This window comes from Mus musculus, chromosome 3, assembly GCF_000001635.26.
Source record: "Mus musculus strain C57BL/6J chromosome 3, GRCm38.p6 C57BL/6J".
Lineage (NCBI taxonomy): Eukaryota > Metazoa > Chordata > Mammalia > Rodentia > Muridae > Mus > Mus musculus.
Genome location: NC_000069.6, coordinates 86174199 through 86194456, shown reverse-complemented (window position 1 = coordinate 86194456; position 20258 = coordinate 86174199). Strand labels below are relative to the sequence as shown.

Here is a 20258-nt window from a genome sequence, read left to right as displayed (position 1 = left end):
CCTTTAGCTTCTTGGGTACTTTCTCTAGCTCCTTCATTGGGGACCATGTGATCCATCCAATAGCCGACTGTGAGCATCCACTTCTATGTTTGCTAGGCCCAGGCATACTCTGACAAGAGACAGCTATATCAGGGTCCTTTCAGCATAATCTTGCTAGTGTATGCAATGGTGTCAGCATTTGGAAGCTGATTATGGGATGGATCCCCGGATATGGCAGTCTCTACATGGTCCATCTTTTTATCTCAGCTCCAAACTTTGTCTCTGTACCTCCTTCCAAGGGTGTTTTGTTCCCACTTCTAAGGAGGGGCATAGTGTCCACACTTCAGTCTTCATTTTTCTTGAGTTTCATGTGTTTAGGAAATTGTATCTTATATCTTGGATATCCTAGGTTTTGGGCTAATATCCACTTATCAGTGAGTACATATTGTGTGAGTTCCTTTGTGAATGTGTTACCTCACTCAGGATGATGCCCTCCAGGTCCATCCATTTGGCTAGAGGAACACTCCTCCATTGTTGGTGGGAGTGCAGGCTTGTACAACCACTCTGGAAATCAGTCTGGTGGTTCCTCAGAAAACTGGATATAGTACTACCGGAGGATCCAGCAATACCTCTCCTGGGCATATATCCAGAAGATGCCCCAACTGGTAAGAAGGACACATGTTCCACTATGTTCATAGCAGCCTTATTTATAATAGCCAGAAGCTGGAAGGAACCCAGATGCCCCTCAACAGAGGAATGGATACAGAAAATGTGGTACATCTACACAATGGAGTACTACTCAGCTATTAAAAAAGAATGAATTTATGACATTCTTTTTAATCTTAACAGCAGCATGAAATCACATGTTAAAGTTGATGGGAAGCTTGGGAGTAGTATGATTCAAATTATTGTCTTAATTAGGCAAATTACCCAGCTCATTTTCAAAAACATTTCTAATATCAGGGACCCTATTTACACAATGTGGTAATCCATTTACTTCACTTCTAAAGAAACCAGATTGCCAAAATGTTCTTTCTTACAACTAGGTAAAGTTGTCATTTCTATGGCTTCTACCCACACACCCCTGGAGAAACAAAAAGAACACCTGCTTTAATCAAACATCTAGGGATATGTCCCCAGGTAGCCCCAATCTATCTATATAACAGTAAGTCAGGATCGTATCTATTCAACCCACTTTTCTGTTCTGGGAAATGAAAGGGTTGGACCATTTACTGCGTCTAGCTTTGAGATTTCAGGTGAGAGAGAATACAGTAAATATGGGGCCTGGTGAGATGGTGGCAGCCTCCACACCTATGGGTTTGAGTTAGATCCTAGAATATGGTGGAAGGATAAGAACTATCTTAGGCCCCACATGCACACCAGACATACACACATACACAATAAAATTCAAAAGAAATGTTTTTAAAGAAGAGTCAAATCTTGTTTAAAAAGTACATATGGTCAGTCATGGTGAAATAAGCATGTGACCTGCTCTGGAGGCTAAAGTACCAGTGTCATGCCCAGATTGTGAGGTCCCCACAGTCACCAGCGACCACCAGGAGTCTAACTTGTATGCAAAAGCAAATAGTCTTTATTCAAAGCTTGAGCTCAGACCCTCCAACCTCTCCAATACAGTGGATGGTGTGGAAAGTCCTGAGCTGGTCAAGCCTTGCCTGCTTATCATGGTTGCTGTAGCAGGGTGAGGGACTTTTTAACTTGGCAGTTACATGATGGTGCACTTCTATTGGCTAGTAATGATTTCAGCTTGGTATGAACAATAGTTACTAGCTTCATCAATCTACTTTCGACATCAGGCACTTTCCCCTTAAGAACTGATTGGTTGTTGCTAGGGATGGAGTGGCTATTTGCTCAGGGGAATTGTGGTTGTTACCGGGGTGAAACCGTTCCTCAAACAAGTTGGGATTTTTCTAGAGGATGAGTTCATTCAGAGGACAAGTTAATCATAAAATGGAATCTGAAAGCAAAATGGAGTTTGTAATGTTAAGCTGGCACCTTCAAGAGGAGGACTCAAACTTGAGGGCACCATGGGCAATGACAACTGTCCTGCTAAACTAGAGACAAAGAGACAAGAGACAGAGAGACCAGGAGAGTCCCAGGGCCTCTCAAATGACACATGAACACTCTACCACTGGGCTATGCCAATTCTTACAGTCTCTGATTCTCTGAAGTTCCAGTTATTTTTGTTTTCTTTGACCATTCAATCTTTTAATTGGGATTCGTGGAGTAAGTGTAAGCAACACTGTTGACCGCCAACATCTGCTGTGCTGCTAACTTGGAAATTTTTATTAACCTTTCTTAAAAGAACAAATGTTATTTGATGTTATCATAAATGTATAATTTTTACAAGAACTTCAAATAGCCTGGCAGTGATGGCACATGACTTTAATCCACTCAGAAGGCAGGGGCAGGCAGATGTCTGTGAGTTCAAGGCCAGCTGGGTCTTCAGAGTGAATGCCGGGATAGCCAGGGCTGTTATACAGAGAAACCCTGTCTCAAAAAAGAAAAAAAAATATCAAATATTCCCAAAATATATAACTCAGGAAATGAATGTCTAGATCAACCACACTGAGAAATAATCTCTGAAAATAGTATTCTTGCATAAACTTCTAAGATTCGTTTTTTTTATTGATACTATCGTTATTATTTTGAGATGGAGTCTTACTCATCAATCAGGCTTGTCTTGAACTCAAAATCCTCCCAGTTCAATCTCCCAAGTTGCTGGAACTTTAGGCAAATGTTACCATACCCAGCTAAGATCCTAGATGTACATTTCAACCTATACATTAATTTGAATAAAAGCTAAGTAATTAACAAACACTGATACTACATATTCATGTTGTATAAGATTACATAAATGTTACTTTGCAAAAAAAAATGTAACTATGGTATTCAATCAATACCTATTGTTCACACACCTGCCTTTTACAGTACAGAATGCTTTTTTCTTAATGCTTTTGCATGTCATTTAGTGCAGGGACCACTCTAATCTTCTCTGTATTGGTTCAATTTTAGTATATGTGCTCTCCCTACTTATAAATCACCCCATGCATCTAGGCAAGTACACTACCACTGAGCAACGCCGCAGCCTTAACCTGATCTCACCATTCTAATGTGCCTGTCCTGAGTGTTTAGTGAGGCTTAGAGACTTTTCAGAGATTTATTTCTGCGAGTCATCACTCACAAGATTCCTATCTACACTTATTAAGAAACTGTGGGCCGGGCAGTGGTAGTGCACATCTTTAATCCCAGCACTTGGGAGGCAGAGGCAGGTGGATTTCTGAGTTCGAGTTCTGGTCTACAGAGTGAGTTCCAGGACAGCCAGGACTACACAGAGAAACCCTGTCTCGAAGAAAGAAAGAAAGAAAGAAAGAAAGAAAGAAAGAAAGAAAGAAAGAAAGAAAGAAAGGAAGGAAGGAAGGAAGGAAGGAAGGAAGGAAGGAGAGAAAAGAAAAGAAAAAAGAAAAGAAGAGAAAAGAAAAGAAAAGGAGAGAAAAGAAAAGAAAAGAAAAGAAAAGAAAAGAAAAGAAAAGAAAAGAAAAGAAAAGAAAAGAAAAGAAATTGTGACAATAGGAACCTAAAGCTCCTGACACCTCTCACTTTTTAATCTTTCCGTGAGACACAGGCAGAGACTCACACCTTCTAGACAGCAGCTTACACCTGGTTCCTTTTTCAGATCGATGGGTTTGAGATCAAATTTGAAAGAGCAGGAAAAAAAAAAATTTTGGCACTCCACCCCCAGCCAATGGCAAATATACAGCAAATAAGCTGTGCCTTAATTGTACCCTTCTCTCTAGAGGTAATTATTATTTCAACGCAGAGAACAAGAGAAGCATGAAAGCATAAACCACGGTGACATGTTTGAAGAGTTAGAATGTGAATTCAGTTACGGTGTGTCATTGCTAACTACTGTTATTTGTGTTTTGTTTCTCTTTTGTGTGTGTGTGTGTGTCAGTGTTCGTCTTAATATAAAGCAGAGGCTGGCTTGGAACTCTCAAGCCTTCTGCCTCAGTTTCCCCTGTGCTAGATTTACAGCACAGCTTTTGTTATTTTTTTTCTGTATACTTTTCACCTGGATTCTGAAGATATTTCTAGAACCAGTCTTGTCACTATAGAGTAGAAATATAGTCATTGGTTTCTCTTTTTAAAAAATATTTTCTTTATGTGATTGTGTGTGTGCCTGAGTGTGTGCACACCACATGTGTGCAGAGGCCCACAGGAGTCAGGAGAAACCTCAAATTCCCTGGAACTGGAGTTCTGAGAGGTTGTGAGCCATCTAGTATGGGTGCTGGGAACCCGGGTTGTCTGCAAGTGCCCTTAACCACTGAGCAATCCTCCCAGACCCTATAATTGAATTTTAGTTATATACTATACAACTGTCTTATGATATACAAGATACAGAATTGAGGGTATAGCTTATTACTACAGTACTTGATTAGCATGTGAAAGGCTATGGGTTCAGTCCCTAGCACTGTAAAACACACACACACACACACACACACACACACACACACACACACACAACAATGTATACAATGCATTGGGTTTTAGTACATTCAGAAGTAGCCATTTAGTCAGTTATCTGCATCATCATTATCTAGTTCCAGAACATTTTTAATAGTCCAAGAGTAAATGTTATACCCACAACTTCATTCCTCATTTCTCATTTTCCCAACTTATTCCTGGCTAACACTGATGTAACGGTAAGCTTTAATGTTTGCCTAGTCTGGACATTTTATACAAATGGAATTATAGAATATGTGGCCTTTTGTCTGGCTTCTTTCACTTAACACAGTGTTTCCATCCATGTGCTGCATGTATCAACACTTCTTTACTTTTTAGGGCATAATTATATTCCACTGAGTGTACACAGCACATCTTGTTCATTCATTTACCAGACATTTAGATCATTCCCCACCCCACCCCACCCTTTTTTTTTATTTTTTTTTGGTTTTGATAATGCTGCTGTGCACATTTGTGTGCAGAGACTCTTTTCAATTCTGTGAGGGTAGATGTGGTGTTTCTAGGTTATATGAGATCTCTTTATTAAATCACTTAAGGAAATAAGGAAATGTCACTTGGATCCCCCAATGACTGTGTTGTTTTACAGTCCCAATAGCCATGCATCAGGATTCCAATTTCCCTGAATCCCTCAGGGTTCTAGTGCCTATAATCTTTAGTTATAATACAGCCGTTCATCCTAGCACATGTAAAGTAGTGTTGTGGCCTTCTATTGATTAATACCTCTGAGGATTTTTTCATGTGCTCAGGGGACACATGCATGTTTTGGGAAGGAGTTTCTGGATCCTTTTTCTTAAGTTCATTTCTGGTTTTTTGTTTTGTTTTGAAACACGGTCTTACTATGTAGCTCTGGCTGGCCTGGAACTTGCTATGTAGGTCAGACGAGACTCAAACTCACAGAGATACGCCTGCCTCTGTCTCCTGAGTGCTGGGATAAAAGGCAAGCGCCACTGGACCCAACTGTTTTTAACTTAATAGACCAGGCTTGCATTTCTTCCTTTATATGTGGGTACTTCCCATTATTGTGATAGAACCCTAAGAAAACAGTGTGAGGGGGAGATATGTGTATTCACAGGCTCAGAGTCTCCGTGTGTGACCAGCTGGTTCTACTGCTTGCACGTTTCCAATAAGACAAAATGTCATGATGGACAGTCATGGTGGGAGAAGGCTGCTCATTGAATAGTGAACAGGGAGTGGGCACAGCTCCCCCACCCCTGAGACGGGCTCCTGTATCCCAGGATGACATCAACTTGCTAGGTAGCCAAAGATGTCTTCCTATTTCCACCACCCAAGTGGTGGAGATGTATACCATTATGTCCTGCCCCTCTGCCCATTATTTTAAATGTTAATTAATTAAATAAAAGAAAAAAATTAAAATCCTTGGGGACCTGAATACAGGATAATGTTTCTCAACATGCAATGAATGGCTTCATAGAATTTTGCAGCAAATAGGAAAGTAATTCAGGAGTGCATTCTAAGAAAAATAGGAAAAAAATTGATAAATAATTAAAAGGAAAAGTATTTAGTGGGTAGAAAATTAAGCTTCACATAGTTACTATGTAAGAATATAGAACCTGTAATATATTTTGACTTCTACTCTTACCTGTCAGTGCAGATAAAGCAGACGCAGACTGTTGGAGGTTATTACATGAAGCATGCAGATTGTTGGAGGTTATTACATGAAGCACGGCTAAAGGCAAACCTGTCCCATGGAAGCTGAGAGGGACCGAAAGGAAACCAAGGTTGATTACCCAGGCTAATGGCCTGGGGCCAGAAATGACAGGTGGCTGCATTAAAGAAGTTATTACCTTCACATGTTGAATGATGGCCAGTGATGTTTTAAATAATAAGAGTGGCTCTTGAAATAAAGCTTTCTGATTAACTCCCCACCCCTCTTTGAAATCTTTGGTAGTTAAAGCTAACTTCGATATAACTCAGGAACTTTTAAACAAGTTCATGGGAGCACACAGAGTTAACAGTTTATAAATTTTCTTTATTCCACAGAGGGAAACAGGCACAGGAACTGGGCACCTCTGTTGTAGTCATCCTGATGAAAGTCTCCTGGGTTCTCTGGGCTATTCATTTCCTCCTTGTAAATACACTCCACCACACTTACAGGAACATGAAGAGACTTTAGAGAAGAAATGGTTCCTGATAGGCAGGTAAGGCTGAAATTTGAGATCACTGGGCGGAAAGTTTGGGTCAGTAAGACAAGCAAGAAGAAAGAAATGTGGGGTCAGAAATCTATTCAAGCAGTCTACTTAAAAGAACTCAGGACTTAAGCAGAATTAAATAACAATAAAGCCTCAGGACCTCACACAAGCAGGGCACACTCTTAACTCAGTTTCACCCTCTGCCCGCCTGGGAATTTTTAAGTGCTTAAGGAAAGAATTACATTTTCAAACCTTGCCAGAGTCTGCAATAGAAGCCATAAAGAGATGGCCACAGAGCTTTTGACACAAACGGATCCTGACAGGATGCTGGGGGGCTGGGTACATTGTAGAATGCTTGTAAATTTGGAGCCATGTATATTCTTGAAAGAGTTTTCCAACTGTACCGGATGAGTTGAAGAAAATATTTTACAAGCATCCAGGGTAACTAGTGTGCTGGGTACTTTCCATCATTGTGACAGAACCCTAAGAAAACAACGTGAGAGGGAGACATGTTTATTTTGACTCACAGGCTCAGAGTCTCCGTGTGTGACTAGCTGGTTCTACTGCTTGCACGTTTCTAATAAGGCAAAATGTCATGATGGACAGTCATGGTGGGAGAAGGCTGCTCATCGAACAGGGAGTAGGGCACAGCTCCCACCAAGTAGGTGCTACCCCCAGCTTCCTCCTACTCATTAGCTCCTCTAAGGTCTCTAGCCTCTCATCAGTACCACAAGCTGGGGACTAAGGCTTCAAGGGTCTTCATGGGGGACATTTCAGATTCAGGCTATAGCAACCAACTAATTCCCAAGAACACTAACATGCAATGAACCAGGAGAGTAGTGCAGTTGCCAATACTGACTAGAACCTGTTCTCATGAATCATATTCACAGATAATAAGAACACTTACGTTATAAGACAAGGAAGTTCAGGGTTAGGGCAAGGTTGACTGATGTCATTGATTAACAATGATATAAAAACAGAGGATTCTTCTGTCTCTTCAAGTGTGTCAACCCAGGTCTCTTGCTGCCCTTAGACAGTGGAGAAGTGACTGCAGTAATTCTTGACATCATATCCCAGAAGTGCTAACATCCAGAGAAAGAAGACCCATTTGCAGGAGTGAGAATCTATCTTTAAGAACCCTACAAAATTGGCTGCATGCTTATTTGGAAACCATTTACTGGTCCCAGGATGAAATGCCCTAGATTGGTTACGCCAGTCATATTGCTATAGTAAAGAATGGAATTTGCCTGTAGATGGAGGCATTCCATTGTCTCCTCCCCTAGAAGTTAATCTGGTTGGGCAGGTCCTTGACCTGATGAAGACCACCTTAAGTTCTGTTAAAGAGGAAGGAGGGGTAATTATCCTTTTAATGAAACATGTACCTTTCCTTGCCAGAATCCCCCCCCTGCCCATATACACACTCTTTTACAGGGCCACAGACAAAACTTTTCCTTTTCTTCTCTCTATTTCTGCTCTAAACATGCTTCCCCTAACACTTGGGATTTCCTTATTCAAACCCTCGCACTACCGTGGCTGCCTGCCCCATGCAGCTGCTGTCCAGACTAGTGTAGCTCAGTTGGGATGTTTGCTTGTTTTCTTCCCCTTCTCCGTTTTCCCCACCTGGGAAGTTTGCCTGCCCAGGGATTTTTCTTTTAAGCTCAAACAAAAGTGCCCTCAAGCTTCTGTCTGAGTACCATTCTGTCATGGTTTGTATATGCTTGGGCCAGGGAAGGACACTATTAGGAAATGTAGCCTTGTTGGATTAGGTGTGTCACTGTGGGCATGGGCTTTAATACCCTAATCCTAGCTGCCTGGAAGTCAGTATTCTGCTAGCAGCCTCCAGATGAATATCTAGAACTCTCAGCTCCTCCTGCCTGGATGCTGCCACGTTCCCTCCTTGATGATAACAGACTGAACCTCTGTGCCTGTAACCCAGCCCCAATTAAATGTTGTCCTCATAAGTGTTGCCTTGGCCATGGTATCTGTTCACAGTAGTAAAACCCTAACTAAGACACATTCTTAAGTTATTTTATTAACTAGATTAAGCCCCCTAAGAAGGGACCCTGATTTCTAGCTATTATCTAGTGACTGTATAGAGACATCACAAAACTGCCAGTACAGTATGTCTGGGATAGATAATAGAGAGTCAACCATATTTAGTACGGTCTGAAACAGAGCAAGGCAGTGCTGAGGTTGCTTCATCCTGTATTCTTGATAAGAACATTTCAGGTTTAATAGGACTTTACCTCCTTGATGGAGAATCCCATGGAAAATTACCCAACTCTATTCTAGGAACCCAAAGTCAAGATACCTCAGCTAATTTATCTTCGCTTCTGTTAAAACTGCTTGCTTATGAGCAACTCCTCCAGCTAACTGTTTATCTTAGCACAGAACCTCCTCTCCAGCTAACCATTTCTTTTCTGTCAAATTGTTTGCTTATAAAAAGCCAGTGTCCCCTGCAAAACACACACACACACACACACACACACACACACACACATTTACACAGGACAGCTACCAACTAAGATACCAGGACGTGTTTTTTGCTTTCAAACACCCCATGCTCTGGACACTCAAGGCTATATCTAGATCCCCAAATACCCACGTGTAATCTCAGTCAGCTAGAATAAAGACTTTCAATTGTATATAAACTGTGGCTGAGTGGTCATCTCTGGGGCTCCCTACAACAGGTCTACTTTGACTTTTATTGGTATTACCTTAGTTTTGCCTTATCTGGAACTTGTTACGGGTTGGCAATACTAGCAAGATGTCAGTATTTCATGCTCACGTTTTGATAAATGTTTCCCCCAAAACCCAAAACCATTACTGAGGTGCATTGTTCTTGTGTAATAACCAAAAAGGACATAAATATCTGAGAATTTGGCTTGGCAAAACAAACAAACAAACAAACAACTGATGAAAACATCTGAGTACAAATGAGTTAGTGTGTGTGATTGTTTGAATAGAAGTGGCCCGCCCCATAGACTCCTGTATTTGAATGCTCGGCCCATAGGAAGTAGCGCTATTAGGAGGTGTGGCTTTCTTGGAGTAGGTGTGGCTTTGTTGGATGAAGCATGTCTCTGGGGGTGGGCTTTAAGTTCTCCTATCCACAAAGGCCCTGTGTGGCAATGTCTCTTCCTGCTGCCTTCGGATATGGATGCACAGCTCTCAGTTCCCCAGCACCACGTCTGCACGCTGCTGTCTATGTACGTGCCAATCATGGACTAAACCTCTGCACAGGTGGGCAGTTTAGCGGAAGCTAAGTAAGCCAGTCCCAATTAAATGTTTTCCTTTATAAGAGTTGCTGTGGACACAGCGTAGCTCCACAGAAATAGAAACCCTAACTCAGACAACATGATCTATGGTATACATGTGAGACAGTTTAGACACATGTAACTTGTTATAATTAAAGATTCAAAATTAATGATCAAGTTACTTATCAGTGAACTCAAGAGAGCAGCGTAGGTGAGAGGGTATATTGTGCTGTGAATTCCATAAAATCAGATTGCAAGAAAATATTCAAACCCTTTTAAAAAGTGAAGAGGTTAAGGGGCAGGGATTTAGATCAGTTGGTAGAGTGCTTGCACAGTTTGTACATGGCCATGGGTTCAATCCCCAGTACCAAGTCAAAACTGGGCATGGTGGTACATGCCTGAGATCTCAGCCTTTGGGAGGTAGAGGCAACGGGGTCAGAAGTCTCAGCATCCTTTTCAGCATGAAGCAATTTCAAAGACAGCATGGACTTCGTGAGACTGTATCTCAAAAATAAATAAACAAACCATAAGTGAAAAAAACAAAAAGTAAATAAGGGAGCTGAAGAGACAGACCAGCATTTAAGAATGCTTACTGAATGCTTACTGCTCTTGCAGGGGACCAGAGTCCAGTTCCCACACCCACACTGAGTGGCCCATAGCTGCCTGTAACTGAAGCCCATATGGTACAGGGAGAGAGTAATCTCCACAACTACCGTCTCACAAAATACACACATGAAAACAATTTTAATAGTATTGAGAGAGAAGTAAAGGGGCTGAGTGTTACCCAGGATCATTACACAGGCACCTAACCTTACCAATAGATGTGTGTCTTCATTCCTAGCAGGCCAAACAAAAGATGTCCACAGGACCATTACTGTTAAACTTCTAAAAGCACCCAGGACGATTTGCATTTGCTTGTGGTGCTAGAGAACAAACCTGGAGCCTTTCGAATGCTAGACAAGCACGTTACCACTTAGCTACATCCCGACTCCTTTTACTTTTTATTTTGAGATATGTTCTCCCAAATACCCAGGTTAACATTTGAACTTCCTGTACTCTGGCCTCAGCCTCCTAAGTATCTGGGATTACTTGACCTGTGCCACCAGACCCAGGTCCAAAAATCCTTTTACTTGTTTGTTTGAGACAAGGTCTCAAGTAGCCCACAGTAGCTTCAAACTTGCTTTCCTGCTAGTTTTGAATTCTTGGTCTCCTGGCCTTTACCTCCCAAGTGTTATGATCATGGGTGTGTACCAGGAATCCCAGATCAAAACAACTTTTAAATGAGGCATTTTATCTGTGTTTAAGTGGCAGACTGAGTGTACAAATTCTAATATGAAAAATAAAAACGTACAGTAAAGTGTCCTCAATTTTTTCCCTTTATAATTCTGATACAGCTTTTTTTTTTTAATTAGCTATATATACGTGTAGAAGTGTTGCCAGAGTTGGTATGGTCAAAGGCTGGCCCAGGGAGTCCTAACAATCAGGTCACCTGTCCTTAATATGCCACTTGAAGGCACAGATAGTAGTGAAAAGCAGGAAAGGAGATTTATTCAATGTAACCATATTAGGAAGAGGAAATTTCACCTCCAAATCTATCTCAGGGAGCACTAGCATGAAGTTTTCATTTAAATGGAGGGGAACAGGTATACAACTTACAATCCTACTCAAGCTGCGGTCCCACCCATCACTCACCCAACCTGGCCTCAGTGCCAGGCTATCCCGCAATACTGCAAAGTAGGCTAGAGAATTTTTCTAAGTGTGTAAAATCTCTTCCTGGGTGGCAAGTTCCAAGTTAGAGTTTATTGTTTTTAAAGAGAGAGAGAGAGAGAGAGAGGGAGGGAGAGAGAGAGACTTGCCTTTTCTTTTCCTTTCTTTCCCCTTCTCTTTCTTTTTGGTTTTTTTTTTTTTTAGATTTATTTATTCCTTTTAGATTTATTTATTTATTTTATATGAGTACACTGTAACTGTCTTCAGACAGATTACAGATGGTTGTGAGCCACCATGTGGTTGCTGGGAATTGAACTCAGGACCTTTGGAAGAGCAGTCAGTGCTCTTAACTACTGAGCCATTTCTCCAGCCACCTACCTTCCTTCCTCCCTTCCTCCCTTCCTCCCTTCCTCCCTTCCTTTTTCTTTTCTTTTCTTTTCTTTTCTTTTCTTTCCTTTCCTTTCCTTTCCTTTCCTTTCCTTTCCTTTCCTTTTCTCTCTCTCTCTCTCTCTCTCTCTCTCTCTCTCTCTCTCTCTTTTTCCTTTTTTTTTGAGACAGGGCTTTACTATATGGACCAGGCTGCCCTTGAGTTTGCAGAGATTCACCTGCCTCTGCCTCCTGAGTGTTGAGGCTAAAGTTATGTGCACCATGTCTGACTTAAAGAAACAGATTAAGTGTAGGATAATATAAAGGTGCTCGGGGGACAGAAGAGGAAACAGCCAAGAGCATGGGTGTTGGCTGCTTAAAAAGAGCCACACTTACTGTGGCAGCCATACTCGAATTTTATGTGCGTTTGAGTTATTATCCTTAAGGGGTGGGTAAGGAAGTTAGTAGAGATCATAGGGTTTTTCCTGAGTTGCATCAGACTGGGTTAAAAGCTGACAAAACAAAACCATGGATCATAGGAAGGTAAGGTTATCTTTGCACAGAATAATCTTGTTCATAATATTCCCAGAAACTATCCAGAAGAGAAGTAAGATCATACTCAAAATCATATACACTCAGGCCTTAAGCATGCTTTGTTGCTAGTTTGACATTCTTACTTGAAAATTGCTCTACAGGAATGTGGCTCAGTTAGGACAACGCTTGCCTAGCATGCACGAAGCCACCAGTTCAAATCAACCCTTGAGGAGTGGCATTCTGAATTGCAGAGTGGCAGGGGTAGAGGCAGGAGGATTAGAAAGTCAAGTTTATCTTCTACTGCATAGGGAGTTTGACCAACTCAGGTTCAGGAAGCCCTCTCAACATGAGAAAGTGTGTGTGTGTGTGTGTGTGTGTGTGTGTGTGTGTGTGTTTGTGTGATATTGACTGGTTCACAGCCATCACGGCAGTATGATAATTGTACTGTGATTTTCAGTTGGTGACAGACTTCAATCAGACCCCACAGTGGGAATCTCCTTTTCCTTCCCAAGTCCTGGCGTTTTTCTTGTCGTTTTATACTGCCTCCCTTTGACACCCATTAACTTGATATCGTGACTCATTAATGTATCTGACTTGGAGATAACGAACACCTGGCTCCCTCCTTCATACCAATCCACAGCAGGAAGAGAAGGGAAAGCTACTGCCAGGACTACAGTGAGAAGTGCTTTGGTTGCTCAGGCCCCAATGTCCTGAGTTTTACAAAGTGGGTGCCTGTACCACTGTCACCCACAGGCTGGCCTCAGGAGGACCTACTCTTTCCTAGTAACCTTTGGTTTAAGGTGGAGATATCTCTTCCCTTCCCTTCCTGTCGCATAGTTAAGTCAGCCTGAAGCATTTAAGCTTTTCCAAAAGGCTCTGTGGGAACAGAGGGAAAGGAAGGGAAAGTGAACCAGCTGGCCATTTATAAGGGCAGATCTCATTCATCCTGAGCTGGTGTCTGGTCCTATCTGCCTCTGAGCTGTGAAGGCCATCTTTTCTTTTCCTTCCCAGAGTGATGAAATGAATTCTTACAGAAGAGTAGAGTAACTCCAGCCAGAGACCTCAGCTCCTGTCTCTGGGTTTCTAAGTTCCCCCTTTCTCTAATGCACACCTCCTTTACTGGTTGAATCTGTGGTACAGGTGGTCACAAACCCTCTCAGAAGGTGATGTTGCTCTTTGGTTTTATGCTTTTTTGATGCCACAAGTTTAATATTCTAAAAAGAAATATAAGAGATATCTTTTTAAAAAAAGTTTTTGTGTGTGTGTGTGAGTCTCCAACATACTAATTAAAATAATTACCTTTAAGTTTCTAAAAGGTTAATAATTATCCTGGCCATTCTGTGTGGAGACTAGCCTTAAATACAACAGAGACATGATCAGGACAGCAAAACACTGGTTTCCTATTTTTAAGTTTGTTTTTCTTTAAAAACTAAAAGTATACAGGCTTTAGGGGCTGGAGAGACAACTGTGGGGTTAAGAGCACTTGATGCTCTTCCAGAAGACCTGGGTTTGCTTCCCTGCTCCCACGTGGCAACTGATAGCAATAGGTAACTCCAGAGGATCCACCACCCTCTTCTCGCCTCTCTGAGGGCACTATAAACATGTGGTACACAGACACAGCATGCAGAGAAAATACCCATACATATAAAGGAAAAGAAATGAATATTTACATATATATATATATACACACATACATATATATGTGTGTGTGTGTGTGTGCATATATGCTTTAGAGGCAAGTACCCTTGTCCTTAATCTTTTTAAACCTCAGTCTACTCAGTCATAAAATAATTCTTTAGAAGGTTGTACAATGACAGTGAGCAAATCAGAAACTATGGTTTACTTAGTAAATGGTCAATGAGACATAAATCCTGCTTTCCATAGGTAAAAATAGGAAAGCAAATATTGTAAAGGCCTTGTTTAACTACAACAGCGGTAGCAGAAGGCTACCCGGTATCTCCGGGCCTGGCCTGGTTGGATCTGGATCTGAAGTCATCCTGCTCTGTATCTTCCGGTTCCTCAGTTCCTGGTTCAGTCCCTTGCCCTGCAATAACAGCGACAAAACCACAACCGAATGAGCATAGTGTTGCGTGCCTGTGAACCCAGTGCTCAGGAGGCTCAACTGTGAGGACTGCAGTGACTTTGAAGCCAGATGGAGCCACAGAGAGAATCCCAAATTCTCTGGGCTAGAGTGACCCCTACCTCAAAAACAAAAACAAAACCAGAAGACACAGAACAAAACCAGAGGACCTGTCAGCGTGCAAGTACTTGTTAGCCAAGTCTAACTACCTGAGTTGCATCAGCAAAATCCCCATAAAAATCTGGATGCAGCAGCATGAATGTGCAATCCGCACTCTGCTCATACGGTGAGATGGGAGGCAGAGAGGAGAAATCTGTCAGAAGCTCATTGGCCAGCTAGCCTTGGAGCTGATGTCTAAAGACAGAAACAAGAGAGACCCTGTCTTAAAACAAGGTGGAAGAAAAGAACTGACTCCCCAAAAGTTGTCCTTTAAACAAGGAAGTGTGTGTCCACACTCAACATATACACATTTTAAACACTAAATCAATTCATTAATTAAAAAAAACAAAACACAGAACAGCTAATAACATAACCAAACCCACCAAACAAACAAGGAATTCAGGGAAAAGTTTTTTTTTTTTTTTTTTCCATTTTTTATTAGGTATTTAACTCATTTACATTTCCAATGCTATACCAAAAGTCCCCCATATCCACCCACCCCCACTCCCCTGCCCACCCACTCCCCCTTTTTGGCCCTGGTATTCCCCTGTACTGGGGCATATAAAGTTTGCAAGTCCAATGGGCCTCTCTTTCCAGTGATGGCCGACTAGGCCATCTTTTGATATATATGCAGCTAGAGTCAAGAGCTCCGGGGTACTGGTTAGCTCATAATGTTGTTCCACCTATAGGGTTGCAGATCCCTTTAGCTCCTTGGCTACTTTCTAGGGCAAAGTTTTAATTCGATGGGTTTGATGGAGCCAGAGGGGGTGTACCTGAGGCCTAGCACCACAGGCAGCTGAGGCAGGAGGATCACTTGAGCTCAGTAGTTCCTACAATTTTTCTAGCATGCAGAAAACAAAACAAAACCAAGCAATTTCTCTTAGTGAAGTTCTGATCGTACCACTTTGCTGATCAACAAACCATTTGGTTCTTCACAGCCTTCCAAATAATTCTTTTTTTTTTTAATTTATTTATTTATTATGTGTAAGTACACTGTAGTTGTCTTCAGACACTCCAGAAGGAGGAGTCAGATCTCATTATGGATTGTTGTGAGCCACCATGTGGTTGCTGGGATTTGAACTCAAGACCTTTGTAGAGCAGTCAGAGCTCCTAACTGCTGAGCCATCTCTCCAGCCCCCTTCCAAATAATTCTTAACTGTATATTCTGGCATGTGATAGATCATGAAATAAAATGCTCTAAGTTGTTTCTGTGGAATAAAAACAGATGAAGGGGGGGGGGGGCTGGCGAGATGGCTCAGTGGGTAAGAGCACCCGACTGCTCTTCCGAAGGTCCAGAGTTCAGATCCCAGCAACCACATGGTGGCTCACAACCATCCCCAACAAGATCTGACTCCCTCTTCTGGAGTGTCTGAAGACAGCTACAGTGTACTTACATATAATCAATAAATAAATCTTAAAAAAAAAAAAAAACAGGTGAAGGTCTAGTTTGGTGATTAAGACTTTACATTGCATGTACAATGTCATCAGGTTCAATCGCCAGGACCTCAAAAATAAAATAATAATGATGGTAAATTCATTTTCATTGTTAAATTTGGTATACTATTCCTTGTGCTTTGTTTTTTCTTTTTAATTGTTTACAGGTTTATTTATTTTACGTGTATCAATAATATTTTGCCTACATACATGTATGTGCACTATCTGTGTGCCTGGGCTCAAGAGGTCAGAAGAGGGATGTACAATCTCATGGAACTGCAGTTAAAAATGGTTGTGAGCCACTGTATGGGAGCAGCCAGAGCTCTTAACTGCTGAGCTCCTTAAATGTTTTATTTCTTAGGTGGAATAGTAGATACATGCTTGGTTTGCTTAAGAATGGTAAAATATATAAAACATAAAAAGGACCACTCTTGACATTTCATGTCACTACAGTGTTACAAAAGCACCACTACTGTTGGGGTAGAGATCGATGACGCTTGGAAGTGGACTACACATTGAACATGCATGAAGACCTTGGGTTCAGGCACTGGCACTACACCAAACAAACAAACAGACATATTAATGGCCTCTGCACCAGAATTCCTCCTCTTGGATAAGTGTTTCTACAGTGCATCTGTAGTGTGTGTTATCGACATTCATTGTTAGAGCTGAATGCTTCTCCACTGTCTGAATACATCCTTTCACTGGCAAACATGCCAGGCTAGCTCTTTTGTCTGTTTCAAATAATGATGCTGTGAATATTTGTGAACAAATTTATGTTTAAGTATCCCTTCCTTCCACTTTTCACCTGAGGGGAAGCACAAAGTATTAAGGAAAGCATGCTTTAAAAGGGGGTAGAAGTGGCTATGAATTTGAGGGATACACACACACACACACACACACATATATAATTTTAGTTTTATTGAAAATATGTTTTTCATACACTATATTCTGATCACAGTTACCCTCTCCCCTCCATTAACTCCTCTCAGTTCTTCCTACCTTCCTACCCACCCAATCTACACCTTTTCTCCTCTCTGTCTCTCTCTCTGTCTCTGTCTCTCTGTCTCTGTCTCTCTCTCTCTCTCTGTGTCTCTCTGTGTCTCTCTGTGTCTCTCTGTGTCTCTGTCTCTGTCTCTCTGATTAGAAAACAAACACCTTTAATCCCAGCACTTGGGAGGCAGAGGCAGCCTGTTCTACAGAGTAAGTCTAGGACATCCAGGACTGTTACTCAAACCCCATCCCCACCCCTCCAGAAAAAAGAAAGAAAGAAAGAGAGAGAGAGAGAGAGAGGGAGGGAGGGAGGGAGGGAGGGAGGGAGGGAGGGAGGGAGGAAGAAAAAAGAAAATACATGTAACAAACCAACAAACCAGAATAGGACAAAATAAACAGAAAAAAAAAAAAAAAGAAGCAAAGAAAAGGGGCAAAACAAACAGACCCAGAGACACACATCTGCATACAATGAACTCCCATAAGAAAAAATAAGATTGGAAACCATAAAATACACAAGTGAAAGACTTATAATGATAAACAAAAACAAACAAACAAAAAGCCCAGCAAGGCATAGTGAGACAGAAACCCTCCCGCACGGCCTCTGAGCTCATTTTGTGGTGGCTGTATACTGTTGGGCATGGGGCCTGCTCTTAAATGTGATTTGTATATCCAGTGAGACTCCATTGGAGAAAACTGATTTTTTTTTTTGACACCGAATCTCTCATATTAGCCTTGGTTATTTTGGAATTCACTATGTAGACCAGGGTGGCCTTGAATTCACAGAGATCTGCCTGCCTTTGCTTCTCAACATTAAAAAGAAAATGAAAAGTTACGATTCATTTTCTCAGCAACTAAGGAAGTCAGGGAAATTGATGAAACTTGCCAGCTGTGGCTGTGCAAGTGACCACGCAGAGAGCAGGGTTTGGGAAGGACGTGTGCAGTGTCTCACGGTGGGAATGAGTATTTTCCCGATCTCTCCTGCACAGGTTAGGGTGGATCAGAGCTCCTGCTGAACCAGAATATCAGGTCTCCACTCAGGCTAAAGGTTCCATTCTCCCGACAATAGTGCGCCCTTAGTGAGTGTCAACTGCTTTGTAACACCCCTCCTCTGAAGAGGCAACCATAAAACCCCTTAGGATGAAACTGGAGAAAGGAAATGACCCATTTCTACCGTGACAATCTGGAGCGCTGGCTCCTTGGTGGAAGGGTTGATATCTGGACTGGAGTTTTAGTCCTGCCCTCACATACAGCAGCCTTCAGGCACAGTGCCTGGTCAGGATCAGATAAGATACCAGAGGTCCCTTCTGGCCAGAGAAACAAGGCCTTTTGGAACTTTTGCTTTCTATGTGAGACCCTGCCCAGAGCTGGCCTGTTCAGTTTCAGTATCTTGTTCTCACTATTATCTTTTTTTTCTCCCTTCCCTTCTCGCTCAGGGCCCCTCTCGCTCCGATTCTGCTCCCTCCGTGCCTCTGCTCCAGGTCACACCGGCCCATAGGTTTTTCTTTGTTTCTCTTTACGGATGGTTGTGAGCCAGCATGTGGTTGTTTGGATTTGAACTCATGACCTCTGGAAGAGTATTCAGTGCTCTTAACCACTGAGCCATCTCACCAGCCCTCACTAATATGTTAATATCATTTTCGGATTGTTATTGCTAATCTATAGAAGATGTTTTTAGAGTTGCTCTTGTATCTTGCAACTTTGCTGTACTACATGTATCTTTGTTGTTGATGTTTTAATGTTTTGGTGTCCAGCCTTCATGTATGTCTGTGTACCTACCACACGTGTGCCTATTGCCTCAAGAGGCCAAAAAAGGGTGCCAGATCTCTGGGACTGGAATTACAGATAATCGTGTGGGTGCTGAAAATTGAAACTGGACCCACTGGAAGAACAGCTCTTACCCACTAAGCCCTCTCTTCAGGCTCTCTCTCTCTCTCTCTTTTTAACGAATAAGTTTCACATAGTGTAGTGCAGGCTATCCTAGAACTTATCGTGTAGACCAGGATAACCTTGAATCTCAGCAGTAGCTTGCTTGCTATAAGCTTCAGTCTCCCAAGTGCTATAATCAAATCAACATGCCTAAGTTTTCCTTAGATTTATAGAGGTATAATTAAAAATTTTTATCTATTTGGGACTACAGAGATAGATCAGTGGCCAAAAACACTTGTTATATGAGCATGAGAACCTGAGTTTGAAATTGCAATGAGAAGCCAAATCTTTTCTTTTTTCTTTTTTTTTTTTTTTTTTGGTTTCAAGAATCTTCTTATCTTTTTAAAATAGTATTTCAAAAATTTTTTAACTTTTTTTTTTGTTTTTTTTTTGTTTGTTTGTTTGTTTGTTTGTTTGTTTTTTCAAGACAGGGTTTCTCTGTATAGCCCTGGCTGTCCTGGAACTCACTTTGTAGACCAGGCTGGCTTCAAACTCAGAAATCCACCTGCCTCTGCCTCCCAAGTGCTGGGATTAAAGGCATGCGCCACCACTGCCTGGCTAAGTTCAGACTTTTGTTTTTTTGGTTTTTTTCTTCGAGACAGAAGTTTAGACTTTTAAGAGAATCTGACCTACGTTTGAACTCAGGTAAAACTAACAGGCTAATACCTAGCATTAGTTTTCAAATTGCCCCTCAACAAAACCTGAGCCTTGCTCCAGTCTCTAGGCTAATTCCCAACATGACCAGTGTCTCCAGGTTATTCCCCAACAAATCTGCACCACCACCACCCACAGGTTACAAGCCCACTCCCTGCCTAACGACCACCAATGCACAGGGGAGCAGAAGTTAAGTTTATGATATGACTCCCAGCACCAGCCAATTACATTATGTTAAAGGCCACAGTAGCTTTCCAATGAGATGCTTGCACACTTACCCCACCCCCACCCCCACTTACTGCTTACTATAAATTCTTGCCCCAGTAGACATTTGGGGCTCCCCCACCACTAAAACTGTCCTGCATGACAGCGGTGCATTGGAGGGGCTCGAGCTAGCTCGAATACAATAAAGACCCTACTATAATTTACATCAGATTGGCTCCTGTCTGTTTTTTGTTGTTTTTTTTTGGGGGGGGTGGG

General features: G+C 41.8%; 1 non-coding gene across 1 annotated transcript; it reads right to left on the bottom strand.

Moving 5' to 3' along the window:
* Positions 1-2930: 2930 nt before the first annotated feature.
* Gm23025 lies at positions 2931-3041 on the bottom strand. The gene has a single exon (XR_003954747.1). It is a non-coding gene; the product is annotated as a U6 spliceosomal RNA (small nuclear RNA).
* Between the last annotated feature and the right edge of the window lie 17217 nt (positions 3042-20258).